The 21931-nt window shown below is 46.9% G+C and overlaps 1 protein-coding gene across 1 annotated transcript in view; it reads right to left on the reverse strand.

Moving 5' to 3' along the window:
* Window positions 1-313: 313 nt before the first annotated feature.
* fam219b (family with sequence similarity 219 member B) overlaps window positions 314-21931 on the reverse strand; it is a 142109-nt gene continuing 120491 nt past the window's right edge. The window contains exon 8 of the transcript XR_008726271.1: window positions 314-408. The gene's annotated coding sequence lies outside the window, so the exon portion shown is untranslated. The remainder of the gene's footprint in view (window positions 409-21931) is intronic.

Consider the following 21931-nt stretch of genomic DNA (forward strand, 5'->3'; position numbering starts at 1 on the left):
TCGCTCCATAGATGCTGCTCCACCCGCTGAGTTTCTCCAGCATTTTTGTCTACCACAGATTAACTACCCTCTGACTCAACAAGCTCCTCCTCACCTCCTTTCTAAAAGAGCGCCCTTTAATCCTGAGGCTACGACCTCTGCTCTCAGGCCAGTGTTGCCCTTGTGGGACCCTTGAAGTGAGTTTCACAGGGTCTCAGACAACCCCTACATAAAAATGATGACATATCTTGCTTTCTCTTTCATCAACTTAAAGTTCATAAGGCAAACATAATATATTTCTCTGATATCTGGTTTAAGCAAAATATAACTCACGTTTTTCTCGAGTTTGCTGGCCATGCCAAAAAACAAACTGAACTCAAACTGCTTGTTCAAGCGATCACGTAACGACACGAAAATAGTCGCCCATATCTGGAAACACAAACAGTAAAGATAAATAACCAACGTCATAAACGGACAAAAACAGATAATAACCACCCCAATAACTTAATCGTTTATTAACAATGTTGAAAAGGTGTAAGATAAGAAACTGCAGATGCTGGAAAATCGAAGGTAGACAAAAATGCTGGAGAAACTCAGCGGGTGCAGCAGCATCTATGGAGCGAAGGAAATAGGCAACGTTTCGGGCCGAAACCCGGAAGGGTTTCGACCCGAAACGTTGCCTATTTCCTTCAGGGTTTCGACCCGAAACGTTGCCTATTTCCTTCGCTCCATAGATGCTGCTGCACCCGGCATTTATGGAGCGAAGGAAATAGGCAAAGAAATAGGCAAAATTGCCAAACGTTGCCTATTTCCTTCAGGGTTTCGGGCCGAAACGTTGCCTATTTCCTTCGCTCCATAGATGCTGCCGCACCCACAGATAAATCAAAGGAAATATGTCATATGAACATATAGATGGGTCGAGACTATGTTCTCGGCTTGTACTCGCTAGAATTTAGAAGATTGAGGGGGGATCTTATAGAAACTTACAAAATTCTTAAGGGGTTGGACAGGCTAGATGCAGGAAGATTGTTCCCGATGTTGGGGAAGTCCAGAACAAGGGGTCACACAGTTTAAGGATAAGGGGGAAATCTTTTACGACCGAGATGAGAAAAACATTTTTCACACAGAGAGTGGTGAATCTGTGGAATTCTCTGCCACAGAAGGTAGTTGAGGCCACACAGTTCATTGGCTATATTTAAGAGGGAGTTAGATGTGGCCCTTGTGGCTAAAGGGATCAGGGGGGATGGAGAGAAGGCAGGGATGGGATACTGAGTTGGATGATCAGCCATGATCATATTGAATGGCGGTGCTGGCTCGAAGGGCCGAATGGCCTGCTCTTGCACCTATTTTCTATGTTTCTAGGTTTCTATGCTTCTTTGCAGTGAGGCCAGGTAAATGCTGCAAAGATTTAAATGCTGCAAATTTGCTTAAGCTGTGAACTCAAATGCGAAAATGCCGGATGCAATAGTTGCCATGGAGACAGTGTGTTTGCTCCAGGTATCAGTTCCATGGACAGCAAACAACATCGAGCAACGCTGTACACTGTTGACACAAAAACTCAAGCATCTGAAGCACATTAGCAGGGGCGGAAACCAAGCTGCTTACCGAGGTGCTTTGATTTTTCTTGACAATGCTCTCACCTTCCTGAGAATAGCTGATTGTTTTGGGATGGAGCGCGGAAACAGGCCCTTCGGCCCAGCGAGTCCGTGCCGACCAGCGATCCCCGCACAGCGACACTATCCAACACACACTAGGAACGATTTACAATTTTACCAAAGCCGATTAGCCGGCAAACCTGTACGTGTGGGAGGAAACCGGAGCTCCCGGAGAAAACCCACGCTGGTCACGGGGAGAACGTGCAAACTCCGTACAGACAGCGCCCGTAGTCAGGGTCGAACCCGGGGTCTCTGGCGCAGTGAGGCGGCAACTCTACCGCTGTACCACCGTGCCCCCCCTGAATTAAAACAGCTGGTTGGGCCGTTCATCTGCCAAGCAAGATTCCCGAGACTGATAATCTGCCGACACAAGGAACTGCAGGTACGGGAGTCTTGAGTGAAAGACAAAGTGCTGGAGGAACTCATCGGGTCAGGCAGCATCTGTGGAGGACGTAGATAGGCAGATTTGAACGCAGCGTGACTTCTCCTGACGTAGATGCTGCTGTAGGATGACCCCGGTTTTTCGTCGACCTGCTACGACCATGACAGTCGCTGGCAATTGGGACAAAGTGGGACAGGCCCTTTAGACTCTTGTCAATTCTTCCCGTCCCTCCCGTACCACCCCCTCCCCGGGCACTTTCCCCTGCAACCGCAAGAAATGCAACACTTTTCCCTTTACCTCCCCCCTCGACTCCATTCAAGGACCCAAGCAGTCGTTCCAGGCGCGACAGAGGTTCACCTGCATCTCCCCCAACATCATCTACTGCATCCGCTGCTCTAGATGTCAGCTGATCTATATCGGTGAGACCGATATAGACGGAGGTTGGGCGATCGTTTCGCCGAACACCTCCGCTCGGTCCGCAAGAACCAACCTGACCTCCCGGTGGCTCAGCACTTCAACTCCCCCTCCCACTCCGTATCCGACCTCTCTGTCCTGGGTCTCCTCCATGGCCACAGCGAGCAGCAACGGAAATTGGAGGAACAGCACCTCATATTCCGTTTGGGGAGCCTGCATCCTGGGGGCATGAACATTGAATTCTCCCCAATTCTGTTAGCCTTTGCTGTCTCCTCCCCTTCCTCAGCCCCCCTCCTGTCTCCTCCCATCCCCCAACCTTCGAGCTCCTCCTCCTTTTTCCTTTCTTCTCCCCACCCCACCCCCTATCAGTCTGAGGGAAATAGGCAACTTTTCAGGCCGAAACACTGAAGGAAATAGGCAACGTTTCAGGCCGAAACCCTTCCGGGTTTCGGCCCGAAACGTTGCCTATTTCCTTTCCTCCATAGATGCTGCTGCATCTGCTGAGTTTCTCCAAACTTACAAAATTCTTAAGGGGTTGGACAGACTAGATGCAGGAAGATTGTTCCCGATGTTGGGGAAGTCCAGGACAAGGGCTCACAGCTTAAGGATAAGGGGGAAATCCTTTAAAACCGAGATGAGAAGAACTTTTTTCACGCAGAGAGTGGTGAATCTCTGGAACTCTCTCACAGGGGGTAGTTGAGGCCACAGTTCATTGGCTATATTTAAGAGGGAGTTAGATGTGGCCCTTGTGGCTAAGGGGATCAGGGGGTATGGAGAGAAGGCAGGTACGGGATACTGAGTTGGATGATCAGCCATGATCATATTGAATGGCGGTGCAGGCTCGAAGGGCCGAATGGCCTACTCCTGCAACTAATTTCTATGTTTCTATGTTTCTATGTATCCAGTTTTTTTGTGTACCAGGCCCTTTAAACTCTGTAAGTTGCAAAGTACTTCCATTCACTTGATGGGGACAAAAGCATTTAACTATCTCCACTGCTCAATAATCTTCCAACTGAATATAAGACTCGATAAACACAAAACTAGATTATGGTTTTGAATTTCCTGTCACTGCAAAAACTAAATAGTCTATGGGGACAAATTGAATTCCTGAGCGTTTATCTGTGTGTGCGGCAAGGTCTTTATTACTGGTGAGTTGCTTTGTCTACCCATTTTGCAATTACCTTGCCTGCTGTAACCAAAGTGGACATCACTCAATGCTGTGGGTTTGTGTGTTTTCATATTTCCTGATATGGATTATAATTCTCCAATTTCAGCCATAAATCCAGGTGTAATATCAAATGGCCATACAGCGTGGAGCATATCATTTATCTCGGCAAGCTTTCTCTCCACCCGCTGAAATTGAAGAAGTAATCTCGTCCATTGATCTTAGAGGACCGTGAGGGTCACGGCTATCAATGCCCGAAGATAGACACAACATGCTGGAGGGGCCCATAGTCAGAGGGTGGTGAATCTGTGGGATTCATGGCCACAGACGGCTTGGAGGCCAAGTGGACACGTAGAAATAGAGAGACACAGAGAATAGGTGCAGGAGTTCTCAGAGCAGAATTGGACCATTCATAGAAACATAGAAACATAGAAAATAGGTGCAGGAGTAGGCCATTCGGCCCTTCGAGCCTGCACCGCCATTCAATATGATCATGGCTGATCATCCAACTCAGTATCCCATCCCTGCCTTCTCTCCATACCCCTGAGATCCCTTTAGCCACAAGGGCCACATCTAACTCCCTCTTAAATATAGCCAATGAACTGTGTGGCCTCAACTACCTTCTGTGGCAGAGAATTCCACAGATTCACCACTCTCTGTGTAAAAAATGATTTTCTCATCTCGGTCCTAAATGATTTCCCCTTTATCCTTAAACTGTGTGACCCCTTGTTCTGGACTTTCCCCAACATCGGGAATAATCTTCCTGCATCTAGCCTGTCCAACCCCTTAAGACTACATTAAGGCACATTAAGTCTACTCCGCCATTCAATCATGGTTGATCTATCTCTCCCTCCATTCTCCTGCCTTCTCCCCATAACCCCATAACTCCTGACGCCCAGACTAGTCATAGAAACATAGAAAATAGGTGCAGGAGTAGAGGCCATTCGGCCCTTTGAGCCTCCACCGCCATCCAATATGATCATGGCTGATCATCCAACTCAGTATCCTGTACCTGCCTTCTCTCCATACCCCCTGATCCCTTTAGCCACAAGGGCCAATCTCCAATCTGAAGCTTAATTTGCTTCAGCATTAAAGGCTGGTTAAATGCATCAACTCCGTGGCGCAGCGGTAGAGTCACTGCCTTACAGCGCTTGCAGCGCCAGAGACCGGGGTTCGATCCCAACTACGGGTGCCATCTGTACGTTCTCCCCGTGACCCCGTTGGTCTGAGATCTTCAGTTTCCCCCCACACTCCAAAGATGTACAGGTTTGTAGGTTAATTAGCTTGTTATAAGTATAAATTGGCCCTAGTGTGCGTAGGATAGTGTTAATATGCGGGGATCGCTGGTCGGTGCGGACTCGATGGGCCGAATGGTCTGTTTCCGCGCTGTATCTCTAAACTAAACTAAACTAAACGACAAATAAATATACAAAACATCACCTACTCCTTCCCTCCAGAGACGCTGCCTGTCCCACTGAGTTACTCCAGCATTTTGTGTCTATCTTCGACAGGTGGACAGATTCTTGATTAGTGCGGGTGTCAGGGGTTGCGGGGTCGAGGCAGGAGAATGGAGTTGAGGGGCTGTCCCACTGTACAAGGTAATTCAAGAGTTCTCCCGAGTTTTCCCCTGATTCGAACTCGGAGAATTACGGTAATAGCTGCTCGTCGGTACTCGGGGCTCTCGTGGACATTTTTCACACTGTTGAAAAAACGTCACCAGCTTACCGCGTTTCCCGAGTACCTGCCGTTAGCGTTACCGTTACAAGCCGTTAAGAGACGCCCCGAGCTCCGACGTACACTCTACGTACTTACCACGAGTTTGATTTTTTTCTTAAACTCGGGAGAGCTCTTGGGTAAACTCGTAAACCCTTTAGAAAGGAGAGATAGATCAGCCATGATTATATGGAGGTGTAGACTCAATGGGCTGAATCTGCAGTTCCTTTGTACACATCACAGCCGGATATGTGGCAATATTAAATATATACTATACATGGACAGTGTGAAGTTCGTTCTATAGCAGCTCCAGATTACTGTGAATGGTCTGGGCATTTGTACAGTTCAAATATTCCTACAGTAAGAAGCATTCACTAAATATGTGATAAGGAAGAAGTCACTAGTCTGTCTTCATTATACAGGAATGTAAATTTTGAGTTCTCCACTTGACACATTTGATAAGACTATCTGCATGCATTATAAGAAGCTACATCAATTATATGCTAAGAATTATATATTTATTCCCTTGTCAGAAAACATGGAAATGATAATAATGGGATAAAACTGCTTGAGGAGAGGCATTGACAACCTTACGAATGGCATCACGCACACACATCAGTGGTATTTCACTTTGTTGAGCCATACAGCATGGGAACAGGCCATTCGGCCCATCTTGCGCATGCCGACCAAGATATCCCATCCTCGCCAGTCCCCGATCGCAGCGGATTGTGGATGCAGCCCAGGCCATCGCACAAACCAACCTCACTTCCATTGACTCCATCTACACCTCACGCTGCCTCGGCAAGGCCAGCAGCATCATCAAGGACCAGTCTCACCCCTGCCATTCCCTCTTCCCCCCTCTCCCATCGAGCAAAAGATACAGAAGTGTAGGTGAATCGAGGACATAGGATCAAGCTGAAGGGGACAAGATTTAATAGGAATCTGAGGGGTGACTTTTTCACACAAAGGGTGGTGGGTGTATGGAACGAGATGCCAGAGGAGGTAGTTGAAGCCGGGACTATCCCAACATTTAATAAACAGTTAGAAGGTTAGGTACAAGGACAGGACATGTTTGGAGGGATATGGACCAAACGCGGGCAGGTGAGACTAGTGTAGCTGGGACATGTTGGCCAGTGTGGGCAAGTTGGGCTGAAGTGCCTGTTTCCACACTGTATCACTCTATGAGTCGATGACTCTAAGTTCTTTCAGAGACATTGCTGAGCAGCAGCTGGCTTTCTTAATCATCTGTTATCTTCTTGGAATTCTTCAGTCACCAAGGTAGCATGTGTTGGGAGATTTATTATTCCAGTATCACTTCTCACCACGTCTCGAAATTTACATCCAAGCTCTCGAAAATCTGAAATCATTTCTCTCTGGGAACCATTTATGTACATGAATATTAATTGTATGGATTAAAAAATATATGCAGATGCTATCAGCTTGCATGCTCTCTGTCTATATTCCAATAATTCTGTAATTCTCTGAGTTGTAATTCCAACAGTATTAATACAATTTGCAAATTTGATCAATATTAACGGGTTAGGGAGAGCTGTCTCGGCTCTCAACATCGTGGGTTTTAGTCCAAATCATTTGCCGCCTGCTAATGTTTTGGCCTCCAGTGGTGGCTTTACGGGCAGTCACGGTGGCGCAGCGGTAGAGTTGCTGCCTTACAGCGCCAGAGACCCGGGTTCCATCCCGACTACGGGTGCTGTCTGTACGGAGTTTGTACTTTCTCCCCGTGACCTGCGTGGGTTTTCACCGAGATCTTCGGTTTCCTCCCACACTCCAAAGGCGTGCAGGTTTGTAGGTTCATTGGTTTGGTGTAAATGTAAATTGTTCCTTGTATGTGTAGAATAACATTATATGTGTAGAACCTAGTGTGTAGAAACTTTAAGAATAAGGAGTAAGCCATTTAGAACGGAGACGAGGAACTTTTTCTCACAGAGAGTGGTGAGTCTGTGGAATTCTCTGCCTCAGAGGGTGGTGGAGGCCGGTTCTCTGGATGCTTTCAAGAGAGAGCTAGATAGGGCTCTTAGAAATAGCGATCAGGGGATATGGGGAGAAGACAGGAACGGGGTACTGATTGGGGATGATCAGCCATGATCACATTGAATGGCGGTGCTGGCTCGAAGGGCCAAAGGGCCTACTCCTGCACCTATTGTCTATTGTCTATAGGATAGTGTTAGTGTGCGGGGATCACTAGTCGGTGCGGACTCGGTGGGCCAAAGGGCCTGTGTTTCCGCGCTGTATCTCTAAACTTTGAACTAAACTAACGAGTGGGCCGATGTCTATGAGATCATTGATTCCATATACTGTTGTTCTCTTTGCCTCTTCCTTTCATCCCCTCCGGGAGCTTCTTGCCACGCTTGAGGAAGCTGATTAATTGCTGTTTCATCTGACACCCGTGCCTGAAGATCCCGTCGTTCTCTTGAGGCATCACAGTTCCTTCCTCTGAACATCTCCGAGCTACAGGGAGAGGATGAGTATTCCTTGGAGCGCAGGAGGATGAGGGGTGATCTCATAGAGGTGTACAAAATCATGAGAGGAATAGTCCGGGTAGATGCACAGAGTCTCTTGCCCAGAGTAGGGGAATCGAGGACCAGAGGACATCAGATTCAGATTCAATTTTAATTGTCATTGTCAGTGTACAGTACAGAGACAACAAAATGCATGACATAGGTTTAAGGTGAAGGGGAAAAGATTTAATACGAGTCTGAGGGGTAACCTTTCCACACAGAGGGTGGTGGGTGTATGGAACAAGCTGCCAGAGGAGGTAGTTGAGGCTGGGACTATCCCAACGTTTAAAAAACAGTTAGACAGGTACAAGGATAGGACAGGTTTGGAGGGATTTGGACCAAACGCAGGCAGGTGGGACTAGTATAGCTGGGACATGTTGGCCGGTGTGGGCAAGTTGGGCTGAAGGGCCTGTTTCCACGCTGTATCTCTAAACTAAACTAAGTTATTTTAAAACATTAGTTAACTTTCGGTTAGTTAGTTCAGTTTAGTTTATTGCCACGTGTTCTTTTCCCCTTCACCTTAAACCTGTGTCCTCTGGTCCTCGATTCAACGACTCTGAGCAGGAAACCCTGTGCATCTACCCGATCTATTCCTTGATGGGCCAAATGGCCTAATTCTGCTCCTATCACTTATGACGTTATGAGAAATAACCTTTTCAAAAGTAATTCTTGGATTTCAGAAGTAATTAAATTCTAATTGCCTAAACATGGTATGATTTCAAGAATATCACGATAGAGCTCTATTAATATCATCCCTAATTCCCCTGCTTTTATTATCTTTGACACCAACAGATGGAAATTATTTTTAAAAAACGAATGTTGGTTTCTTGTCAACGCCTGCTCTTAGATCAGCCAACACATATTTCACCTAAGATTGTTAGGGGTATGAACATGTTCCCGATGTTGGGGGAGTCCAGAACCAGGGGCCACACACACAGTTTAAGAATAAGGAGTAAGTCATTTAGAACGGAGACGAGGAAACACTTTTTCTCAGAGAGTGGTGAGTCTGTGGAAATCTCTGCCTCACAGAGGGCGGTGGAGGCCGGTTCTCTGGATGCTTTCAAGAGAGAGCTAGATAGGGCTCTTAAAAATAGCGGTGTCAGGGGATATGGGGAGAAGGCAGGAACGGGGTACTGATTGGGGATGATCAGCCATGATCACATTGAAGGGCGGTGCTGGCTCGAAGGGCCGAATGGCCTACTCCTGCACCTATTGTCTATTGTCTATTGTCTCAGCAATAAAAGGCGAGGAGTGGTGAGGGGGTGAGGAAGCCAACAAAGAAATGACTATGGGTGGCACAGCGGTAGAGTTGCTGCCTCACGGCGCCAGAGACCTGGGTTCGATCCTGACTATGGGTGCTGTCTGTACGGAGTTTGCACGTTTTCCCGTCACCGCGTGGGTTTTCTCCGGTTTTCTCCGACACTCCAAAGACGTCCAGGTTTGGAGGATAACTGGCTTAGTGTGAATGTAAAGTGCCCGCAGTGTGTGTAGGACAGTGTTCAGTACTTGGTAGTTTTTTTTCGGCGACTGCCGGCATCATTGACTGACGTATCAGGTAACCGGGAAAAGTCGCGGCGTGACGAGGCATTGACGCGCGGCGTTTCCTCGAATGTCGCAACACTTTTTTTGTCGCCGCTGGATTTTGAAATGTTCAAATTCTTTCGGCGACTCTGATATGTCAGTCAATGACTCCGGCAGTCGCCGAAAAAATCGCCGAGTGGGACAGGCCCTTAAATGTATGGGGATCGTTGGTTGGCCTGGATTCGATGGGCCAAAGGGCCATCTACACTACACTAAAACAAAATAAACCGTGCAAAACTAAAGTGGCCTGTCCCACTAGGCCGTCATTTGCGCCTCATTTACACGTGATATGTAAAATAGGCCGACGCGTGGGGTGCGTGTGGGTTACGCACGTATTGCGCATGGCGAGGCGTGGAATCGCATGCGGTGGCGCGCGGCGCTCCAGGATTCCGTAGTGTATACAAAATTCTCTCGTGCCACCTACGTGACATATTGCATAGGCACGCTGACACAGTGGGTACGCACGCTGGAGTCCCGACATCTCACGTGTATCTCGTGGTGACGCACGTTTACGTCACCATGCGTCAACGTCTTATAGAAACTTACAAAATTCTTAAGGGGTTGGACAGGCTAGATGCAGGAAGATTGTTCTCGATGTTAGGGAAGTCCAGGACAAGGGGTCACAGCTTAAGGATAAGGGGGAAATCCTTTAAAACCGAGATGAGAAGAACTTTTTTCGCGCAAGAGAGTGGTGAATCTCTGGAACTCTCTGCCACAGAGGGTAGTTGAGGCCAGTTCCTTGGCTATATTTAAGAGGGAGTTAGATGTGGCCCTTGTGGCTAAGGGGATCAGGGGGTATGGAGAGGAAGGCAGGTACGGGATACTGAGTTGGATGATCAGCCATGGTCATATTGAATGGCGGTGCAGGCTCTTAAGGGCCAAATGGCCTACTCCTCTGTTTAATTTCTATGTTTCTATGTCCATAACCAAGCATGGGGCTGTGTGCCGCAAGGTATTCTAATGACGTCACAAGCGCCAGACAGTCGTGCTGATGTGATGATTTGCGCCCGACGTCGCACGTCACAACACGTCGACCCATTTTACATTTGACGTGTAAATGAGGCACAAATGACTGCCAAGTGGGACAGCCCCTTAAGGCCGTGCGTAATATTCAGTGTGAAAGTGCCGTGATTAACTTAAGTCTAAGGATGTGGAACACATTACATTGGCGACAAAGAATAAATTTTACAGCATGGAAGTATTGATTTTTAAAAGGCGCCTCTACCCGGTATTAACATTTAAAACAGATAAAAGGTGAATGTGATTGACCAGCCCAGATGTTTAATTACGAGTTTGGGTCAAAAGTGAGGCAGAGTGGTGCTTGGGGAAATCAGCGCAGCGAGTGGAATGAATCTTTCCATTTTCTAATTCAGCCCAAAGGATTAGGAGGAGGAGATGGGGGAAGATAATGATATGGGAGGACACTGAAACAAAGAGTTCAAGTGGAAAATAGAGAGAAGCAGGAAATCAGTGCACTTAATTTTACCTGATTTTTTTTTATTAGATACCATTTCAATTCCAATGACTGATCGTACGTCTTAACTGTGGAAATGGCCCATTTGGTTTGATATCGAACCAACCTTGTAATTCAAGAGCATTTACTTTTCTTTATCTCGAGTTTCACTCAGATAAATTAATCCAGCAATTTCGGAACCGATTATTCTTACCTAAATCTATACAAGGATGCGGTGACATGTTTTAGTTTTGTTCAGTTTGTTGCCACGTGTTTCGAGGTACAGTGCGAAGCTTTTGTCGCCTTCTATCCAGTCAGCGGAAAGACAAAACCTGATTACAATCGAGCCGTTTACAGTGTACAGATACGTGATAAGGGTATAACGTTTAGTGCAAGGTAAAGCCAGCAAAGTCTGATCAAGGATAGTCCGAGGGTCACCAATGAGGTAGATAGTAGTTCAACACTGCTCTCTGGTTGTGGTAGTTTGATTCAGTTGCCTGATAACATCTCTGGGAATTTCATGACCAAGGTATGCAAATAGTGGCCACATAAAGGACACTTACAATGTTACAATGATGGTCAGCATGGACTCAGTGGGCAGAAGGGCCTGTTTCTGTGCTGTACATCTCTATGACATAGAACATAAAGAATGGGTCGACTGGGCTTGTATTCACTGGAATTTAGAAGGATGAGAGGGTTTCTTATAGAAACATAAAATTCTTAAGGGATTGGACAGGCTAGATAGAAACATAGAAACGTAGAAAATAGGTGCAGGAGTAGGCCATTTGGCCCTTCGAGCCTGCACCGCCATTAAATATGATCATGGCTGATCATCCAACTCAGTATCCTGTACCTGCCTTCTCTCCATACCCCTTGATCCTTTAGCCACAAGGGCCCGCTTACATATAGCTAATGAACTGTGGCCTCAACTACTTTCTGTGGCAGAGAATTCCACAGATTCACCACTCTCTGTGTGAAAAAAAAAATTATCATCTCAGTCCTAAAAGACTTCCCCCTTATCCTTAAACTGTGACACCTTGTTCTGGACTTCCCCAACATCGGGAACAATCTTCCTGCATCTAGCCTGTCCAACCTCTTAAGAATTTTGTAAGTTTCTATAAGATCCCCCTCAATCTTCTAAATTCTAGCGAGTACAAGCCGAGTCTATCCAGTCTTTCTTCATATGAAAGTCCTGCCATCCCAGGAATCAGTCTGGTGAACCAGGGACAGGCAGCATCCCTGGAGAGAAGGAATAGCTGACTTTTCGAGTCGAGACTGTTTTCCATTTGTGGCTATCTTCGGTTTAAACCAGCATCCGCAGTTCCGCAGTTCCTTCCCCCCAAGTCTATGTAGTTTAGAGCTTAATTGGAGGTTGTGGTGTGCTATTGCCCGATGGCTGCAGGGACGAAGCTGTCTCTGAACCTGGATGTTACAGTTTTCAGGCTCCTGTACCTTCTTCCCGATGGCAGTGGTGAGATGAGTGTGTGGTCAGGGTGGGAAGTCCATTGACTGATGATAGGCCAAAGTTGCTGTGTCAAAGCCTTTAGGTCAGATGATCAGAGTTGCGTAAGAGCTGTGAAATACAGTCTAAACACTGAAGGAAAAGATCCAAAGCAAGATATTTTTTCAATGCACACTACATCACTGTCAGAGACTTACATGAAGTCATTGTCGTTCCTTTCAAAAATGAAGATTGAAAATACGACACAATGTTTCACCGTTCTAGTTTAGTTTAGTTCGGAGAAACAGCGCGGAAACAGGCCCTTCGGCCCACCGGGTCCGTGCCGACCAGCGATCCCCGCACATTAACACTATCCTACACACACCGGGGACATTTTTTACATTTACACCGAAGCCAATTAACCCACAAACCCGCACGTCTTTGGAGCGTGGGAGGAAACCGAAGATCTCGGAGAAAATCCACGCAGTCACGGGGAGAAGGTGCAAACTCCGTACAGACAGCACCCGTAGTGGGGATCGAACCCGGGTCTCTGGTGTTGCGAGCGCAGTGAGGAAACAACTCTACCGCTACCCAACCGTGACGAGTCAGGATATTCCCTTCTGTTCGTCTGCATTAGTGTCACTAATTCTTCTTGGGAATGACACCGTAGTTTAATTTACAGTTTGAGTTGAGACATATAGTGTATAAACAGGCCCTTCGGCCCATCGACTATCGATCGCCCGTTCACACTAGTTCTATGTTATCCCACTTCTGTATCCATTCCCTACGCATTTACAGCCATATCCTACACCATGGTTTTGTTTAGAGCTTTAGTTGAGACATAGAAACATAGAAACATAGAAATTAGGTGCAGGAGTAGGCCATTCGGCCCTTCGAGCCTGCACCGCCATTCAATATGATCATGGCTGATCATCCAAACTCAGTATCCCGTACCTGCCTTCTCTCCATACCCCCTGATCCCCTTAGCCACAAGGGCCACATCTAACTCCCTCTTAAATATAGCCAATGAAGTGGCCTCAACTACCCTCTGTGGCAGAGAGTTCCAGAGATTCACCACTCTCTGTGTGAAAAAAGTTCTTCTCATCTCGGTTTTAAAGGAGTTCCCCCCTTATCCTTAAGCTGTGACCCCTTGTCCTGGACTTCCCTAACATCGGGAACAATCTTCCTGCATCTAGCCTGTCCAACCCCTTAAGAATTTTGTAAGTTTCTATAAGATCCCCTCTCAATCTCCTAAATTCTAGAGAGTATAAACCAAGTCTATCCAGTCTTTCTTCATAAGACAGTCCTTACATCCCAGGAATCAGTCTGGTGAGCCGTCTCTGCACTCCCTCTATGGCAATAATGTCCTTCCTCAGATTTGGAGACCAAAACTGTACGCAATACTCCAGGTGTGGTCTCACCAAGACCCTGTACAACTGCAGTAGAACCTCTCTGCTCCTATACTCAAATCCTTTTGCAATGAAAGCTAACATACCACATATAGAGTGGAAGCAGGGCATGTCTTTTGGGATGTGGGAGGAAACCCGGAAGAAACCCACGCGGTCCTCAGGGAGAACGTGCAAACTCCACGCAAGCAGCACCCGAGGTCAGGGTCGAACCGGGGTCTCGGGCGCCATGAGACAGTGCCCCTACCAGCTGCCCCACTGCGCCACCCTAATGGACAAGGGGCTCTCCTTTGTCCTTGGGTAGACACATACAGCTGGAGTAACTCAGCGGTACAGGCAGCATCCCTAGACAGAAGGAACGGGTGGCGTTTCGGGTCTTTGGAAATGGCGCCATGACCTGCTGGCGTCCGCATGTGTAAATATGCAAAAAGGAATTTCTCTGTGTAGTTACGTGTGTGGAAAATATACACCATTGAACCATAGATTATAAAGTCACAAGGTCATGCAGCAGTCTACTCCGCCATTCAATCATGGCTGATCTATCTCTCCCTCCTAACTCCATCCACCTGCTTTCTCCCCATAACCCCTGACACCCGTACTGATTAAGAATCTATCTATCTCTGCCAAAAATATCCAGAGCCTTCTGTGGCAAAGAATTCCACAGATTCGCCACCCTAAAGAAATCCCTCCTCATCTCCTTCCTAAAAGAACGTGCTTTAATTCTGAGGCTGTGACCTCTAGTCCTAGACTCTCCCACTAGTGGAAACATCCTCTCCACATCCACTCTATCCAGGCCTTTCACTATTGGGTAAGTTTCAATGAGGTCCCCCCCGTCCTCTCATTCTTCGAAACTCCAGCGAGTACCGTCAAACGCTCATCATATGTTAACCCACTCATTCCTGGGGGGTCATTCTTGTAGACCTCCTCTGGACCCTCTCCAGGGCCAGCGCATCCTTCCTCAGATACGGGGCCCAAAGTTACTCACGACACTCTAAATGCCGCCTGACCAGCGCCTTATAGAGCCTCAGCGTTACGTCCCTATTTAAGAAGGAACTGCAGATGCTGGAAAATCAAAGGTAGACAAAAGTGCTGGAGAAACTCAGCGGGCGCGGCAGCATCTATGGAGTGAAGGAAATAGGCAACGTTTCAGGCCGAAACACTGAAGGAAATAGGCAACGTTTCGGGCCGAAACACTGAAGGAAATAGGCAACGTTTCAGGCCGAAACCCTTCCGGGTTTCGGCCCGAAACGTTGCCTATTTCCTTTGCTCCATAGATGCTGCTGCACCCTAGACTAGTGGGAGAGTCTAGGACCAGAGGTCACAGCCTCAGAATTAAAGGATGTTCCTTTACAAAGGAGATGAGGAGAAATTTCTTTAATCGGAGGGTGGGCGAATCTGTGGAATTCTTTGCCGCAGACGGCTGTGGAGGCAAAGTCAATGGATATTTTTAAGGCAGAGATAGATAGATCCTTGGTTGTCAATAGTCTGAAGAAGGGCTTCGGCCCAAAACGTTGCCTATTTCCTTTGCTCCATAGATGCTGCTGCACCAGCTGAGTTTCTCCAGCACTTTTGTCCACGTTACATTCCTGTTGTATTCTAGCCCTCTTGAAATAAATGCTAGTCATGCCAGCATTTTGTGTCTAAACAGAGCCTGCCTCTGTGTGACAATAGATAATGGACAATAGGTGCAGGAGTAGGCCATTCGGCCCTTCGAGCCAGCGCTGCCATTCACTACGCCTTTCGGCAGTTAAACCCCACACCCATCCCATACCATCCCCGACCTCTTAACTTGACGATGGTCACTAATGAAGCATCTCGAAGTTAATAGTCCCAGGCTTTTTTCTTTATTGTTTTAATTATCGGACTTGCTGTAATTCCGTGTTCCTTAATGCCTTAATGTATTTGTCCACACACACATAAATCTGGCCAGCGATTTCGCCCTTTATTCACCCGTCTGACTGCAGGCTGCCTTGGCTTCAGGAAGGATGGCTGGGCTTGTGTTTGGCCATCGCTGTTAATCTCCCAACAGTCAATAGCATCTGCATCTTCCTGACTGTTTCTGTGTCCTGCCCGGACTCAGCCAATACTCTAATTGCAACATAAATACTGCGTTTATTGGTGCTGAGAGGGAACTTCTTGAAATTATGTACTTACAGTAAGTGAAGGGCGTTATGTAACCGAACAATTGTTTCAATCCAGCCACTTTGCAGCAAACCCAGTTGAACCTAGTCCCATTAATTCTCAATATGTAGAAGCATTGTGCTCGACACCCAGGCACTAGAATTGTATCACGTGCCCCTTCCCGCTGCAATAATATTCTCCCCGACAACAGATCCAGTCCACGCTTTGATATTAATTTTATTTCTTTATTTATGGGTTGCCGCAGAAGAGGAGAGAGAGACGCTGAATCTCTTTTGATGTTTCAAAACGCTGGCTGCTCCTTCAGCCTGAGTTGAGGACCATCAAAGAGGCTTCTTGTCGAGATGTCTGAGAGCTTTATTTGTGCTGGGGATGAGAGAGAGGTGGGGGGGTGTGTGGGGGGGGGGGGGGGGGAGGATAGCTTTGAGGATTTCCTTATCAAAGCTCCTGCTGCACTTGAATGAAAATTAAATCATGAAGCATTGTGGTGAGATTAAATGGCACATGCACAGGGGATGAAGGGGATCGATCGATGGGGGCCGTGAGCGGGCACTGCGTGGGGTTCAGGAGAACACCAGCGCCCTTTCAAGCTCAGAGTTGTTCAAATATACCGAGACTTGGTGGGACACGTGCGACTGTGGTTCAGTTTATTGCCACGTGTACCGAGGTACAGTGAAAAGCTTTTGTCCCGTTCCGACCAGTCAGCGGAAAGACAATACATGATTACAATCGATCCATTTGATTGTGGACTTTGGAAGGGGGAGGATGGGGACCCACAGTCCCATTTATATCAAAAGGTCGATGGTGGAAAGGGTCAAGAGCTTCAAATACCTGGGCGTGCACATCTCTGAAGATCTCACCTGGTCCCAGAACACTGATGCAATTATACAGAAAGCATATCAGCGCCTCTACTTCCTGAGAAGATTACGGAGAGTCGGTTTGTCAAGGAGGACTCTCTCGAACTTCTACAGGTGCACAGTAGAGAGCATGCTGACCGGTTGCATCGTGGCTTGGTTTGGCAACTTGAGCGCCCTGGAGAGGAAAAGACTACAAAAAGTAGTAAACACTGCCCAGTCCATCATCGGCTCTGACCTCCCTACCATCGAGGGGATCTATCGCAGTCGCTGCCTCAAAAAGGCTGGTAGTATCATCAAGGACCCACACCATCCTGGCCACACACTCATCTCTCCACTGCCTTCAGGTAGAAGGTACAGGAGCCTGAAGACTGCAACGTCCAGGTTCAGGAATAGCTGCTTCCCCACAGCCATCAGGCTATTAAACTCAACTCAAACAAAAATCTGAACTTTAATAACCTATTGCACTTTATCTGATTATTTATGTGTGTATATATATATATATTCAATGGTATATGGACACACTGATCTGTTCTGTATTCATGCCTACAATATTCTGTTGTGCTGAAGCAAAGCAAGAATTTCATTGTCCTATCTGGGACACATGACAATAAACTCTCTTGAATCTTGAATCTTGAATCCATTTACAGTGTACAGATACATGACAAGGAAATATCTCTGGGGAGAAGGAATGGGTGATGTTTCGGGTTGAAACGTCACCCATTCCTTCTCTCCAGAGATGCTGCCTGTCCCGCTGAGTTACTCCAGCATTTTGTGTCTATCTTCAGTTTAAACCAGCATCTGCAGATCCTAACACTACCGTAACGGAGAACAAACGTGTCTAAACCTCTCGGCTGCGTCTCGTAAATAATACACTCCTCATAAGTTTTAAAATATATTAATGAGAAGTAAGTCACTAAAACAATAAGTGAGGTAACAATATAGGGCGGTACGATGGTGTAGCGGTAGAGTCGCTGCCTTACAGCGTTTGCAGCGCCGGAGACCACGGTTCGATCCCGACTACGGGTGCTGTCTGTACGGAGTTTGCATGTTCTCCCCGTGACCTGCGTTTTTTTTTCTCTCCAAGATCTTCCATTTCCTCCCACACTCCAAAGACGTACAGGTTTGTAGGTTAATTGTCTTGGTGTAAATGTAATTTGTCCCTAGTGTGGGTAGGACAGTGTTAGTGAGCTGGTCAGTGCAGACTCGGTGGGCCGAAGGGCCTGTTTCCGCGCTGTATCTCTAAACTAAACTAAACTAAACTAAACTCACAAGAACAAACTTGGTTCTGTTAAGGAACTCACTGTTAATCATTGTGACCTTTTAAACAAATAAGAGTAGTATTTTTAAATGGGGGGGGGGGAAATGCAGAGTAGATCACTGATAGCTCGGAGAAGCTAATGACAGAGAGAAAACATAATCAGGGGACAGTCAGACTGGTCAGAGAACTGGGAAAGGGGAGGGATGGAGAGCGAGAGAAAGCAAGGGTTTACTTGAAGTTAGAGAAGTCAATATTCATACCGCTGGGGTATAAGTTGCCCAAGCAAAATATTGCTCTGTTTCGGACATATTTCTTGTTCTTTTTTAAAGGAAATCTTTACAATTAGAGTGGAAGTCAAACATCTGGTGGGCTATCGATCGGCAGGTGAGGTAATGTGGAATCACTATCATTAGCAGGCTGTTTATCTTGAAAGGCAGTGGACCTTTAGTGATGCGTTCGTCCGCAGCTTCAGGTCACGATCAAAATTACATTTCTCTTATTCCAGGACAGAGAGGATTAGTGTATCAACCGGGACGGGGACGAGATTGGATAACGAGGATTTATTCATTAAACAGGAAACAAACTGCTGGAGGAACTCGAAGAGAGACGCGAAAATGCCGGAGTAACTCAGCGGGACAGGCAGCATCTCTGGAGAGAAGGAATAGGCAACAATAGACAATAGACAATTCGGCCCTTCGAGCCTGCACCGCCATTCAATATGATCATGGCTGATCATCCAACTCAGTATCCCATCCCTGCCTTCTCTCCATACCCCCCTGATCCCACAAGGGCCACATCTTAACTCCCTCTTAAATATAGCCAACAAACTGTGGCCTCAACTACCTTCTGTGGCAGAGAATTCCACAGATTCACCACTCTCTGTGTGAAAATAGACAATAGACAATAGGTGCAGGAGTAGGCCATTCGGCCCTTCGAGCCAGCACTGTCATTCAATGTGATCATGGCTGATCATCCCCAATCAGTAACTCAGCAGGTCAGGCAGCATCTCTGGCGAGGACGTTATGGGTTGAGAGACTTCTTATCGAGTCCACATACAAGATTAGAAGTTGTTCAGAGCTGAGCTGAAGCCAGAGTGAACGCACGTCACGGCATCTGCCTACAATGGCGTCTGTCTTTCACTTCTTGTGCTTGGCGGTGGAAAGATTGGTGGAAACAGGGCCGCGAGGTGAAATCTCTTTCCTTGACCCCATTCATCAGAGTCAGGGGGGGGAAGGAAGCAAGAGGTATCGAAAGGTTCAGATCAAATCAGATGACCAAAGAAAGGTGGAGCCCACAATGGTCCATTGTTGGCTGGCTGTGGCAGAGGTGATAACGAATGGATACATGGATCCGAACAGTGGAACTGGCAGGATGACTAGGGTGTAGGGATGGGAATGCAGAGGTCACTTGATATTAGAGAGATCAAAGCTCTGGAGAAGAGTCTCAAAACCGAAACATCACCCATTCCTTCTCTCCAGAGACGCTGCCTGACCCGCTGAGTTACTCCGGCATTTTGTGTCTATCTTTAGTTTAAACCAGCATCTGCAGTTCCTTCCTACACAAATCTCATACCGCTGGGGTGTAAGCGAAATATGAGGTGCCGTTCCTCCAATTTGCGCTGGGCCTCACTCTGACAGTGGAGGAGGCCCAGGGCAGAATGGTCAGTGTGGGAATGGGAGGGAAAGCTTAAGGGCCAGTCCCACTTTCACGACCTAATTCACAACCTTTTTTACTCGTGGACATTGCTAGAAAAAACGCTCCGACCTACTTGATGCCACGAGTATCTACGACTAACATCACGGCCTGCTAAGACCTACCTACGACCTCGTGACGACCATGCTGCGAGTATGAGTCAAGGGCAAACTCGGCAGAGGTCGTGAAGGAGAGACAGGCCCTTAAAATGTTTGACAACCGAGTGATGGCATAGGCCAAGTCGATAACTATCGCTGTGGCCATTTTAGACCAGCAATCATGGATAGTTTTCGATCTTGCCCACACAAGGCCAGATCAGAAGGTCCTATTGACATGATGCAGGAAGTCTGCTTGCTCTTGTAAAGTCTCATTGTACCTGGGGAATAGCTAGCCAGCGAAAGTCAGCTTGGTATTTTTTTTTGTGTGCTTCTGTGATCTTCAGCTTATAACGCCAGACAACTTTGTAAATATTTTACAGAGTTTGAAAACTACTGAGGATAAACAAAACCCTGGTGTGATGTGGGAAGTGAGGAGGCTGAGTTGCTTCTTTGAAGAGTTTAGTCAGAATGACCTTCAAGCTAGTTTTCTTAAATGGTATAGATTTGCTCTCCATCAGCCGGCTATTGTGATGCTCCTGATCTCTAAACATTTATGCTGGGCTATAAATGGAATGATCTGGACAAGATAAATACCTTGCAGTGGAAATTAAGGCAGCGCTTGGTGAAAATCCGGCTGCATTTCAAAAGATAGACACAAAATGCTGGATTGGAGTAACACAGCGGGACAGGCAACATCTCTGGAGAGAAGGAATGGGTGACGTTTCGGGTCGAGACCCTTCTTCAGAAAGCGCTGAGTTACCCCAGAATTTGGTGCCTATGTTTGTTATTTTATTTTAATTGTTTTAATTTACAAAGTTGTCTTGCGTTATCCAGGTTTAGTTTAGCTCAGAGATACAGCGTGGAAACAGGCCCATCGGCACACACAGTCCGCACCGACCAGCGATCCCCGCACACTAACACTATCCTACACACACTGGGGACAATTTACACATACACCAAGCCAGTTGACCCACAAACCCGTACGTCTATGGAGCGTGGGAGGAAACCGAAGATCTCGGTGAAAACCCACGCAGGTCACGATGAGAACGTGCAAACTCCGTACAGACAGCGCCCCCCCATGGTCCGGATCGACCCTGGCGCTGTGAGGCAGCAACTCTACCTTTCTGACCCCCAATGGTGTGGCCTAAACATAAAAGCTCCCAATCAGGAACCTCAGTTAAAAATCCATATTGTGAGCTGATTACTAGTTTACAAGCAAACAAGAAAATCAATTGACTTGTAGTTAATTAGTAATTGCTTTGAATAAAATGTGTGTGTGTGTATTTATGGTCGTGCAGAATGCTGTGTCATTCTTTACAGCTCCCTTGTGGCATAACTACTTTTTTTATTCAGCACATTGTGCTCTTTGCTACTTTAATTCCATGCTACAAAAACATAAATAAATGAGTGCAAAGATGTTCTGCTTTGGTTGTATCTTTGTGGTGACATTCTTAAGTATCTGAAGACTTTGCAGACTACTAACTTGCAGCTGCAAGCTTCACTTGTAGTGTCCAAACCTGTGGAAGGATTTAGTTTAGTTTTAGAGATACAGCGTGGAAACAGGCCCTTCGGCCCACCGAGTCCATGCCGACCAGCGATCATTCTGTATATCGATCAATCAATCAATGGGTTCATTACATACGCAATAAAGTGCAGTGAAATGAATTTAGCACTAACCTGCACACACTGGGGACAATTTTTACAGAGGCCATTTGCTAACCTGTGCAGGAAGGAACTGCCTTAAACCGAAGATAGACGCAAAAAACTGGAGGACTCAGCGAGACGGGCAGCATCTCTGGAGAGAAGGGAACGTGATGGACTAGAAACAGAAAAATAGTCGGGAACAGAAAAATAGGCCCCAGTCTCACAAGTAATGATGATATGATTATCCCCTTCACCAACCTCCTACGAATGAAGACATATTTAAAGACTTACCCAGTGGGGTCTACAGAAATGTGCAGGAAGGAATATTATTAGTAAAGGTGAGGGAGAGGTGGGGGGGGGGGGGGCTAGGTCCTACAAACCTGCACGGCTTTGGAATGTGGGAGGAAACCGGAGCACCTGGAGAAAACCCACGAGGTCACGGAGAGAATGTAGTTTCTTATTGGGGAAGTATTGGCTTGGGATGGATGGGGAGGAATGTAAGTCCACTTGAAGGAGATGGACATCCATTGATCATTGA

Source organism: Leucoraja erinacea, chromosome 36, assembly GCF_028641065.1.
Source record: "Leucoraja erinacea ecotype New England chromosome 36, Leri_hhj_1, whole genome shotgun sequence".
NCBI lineage: Eukaryota > Metazoa > Chordata > Chondrichthyes > Rajiformes > Rajidae > Leucoraja > Leucoraja erinaceus.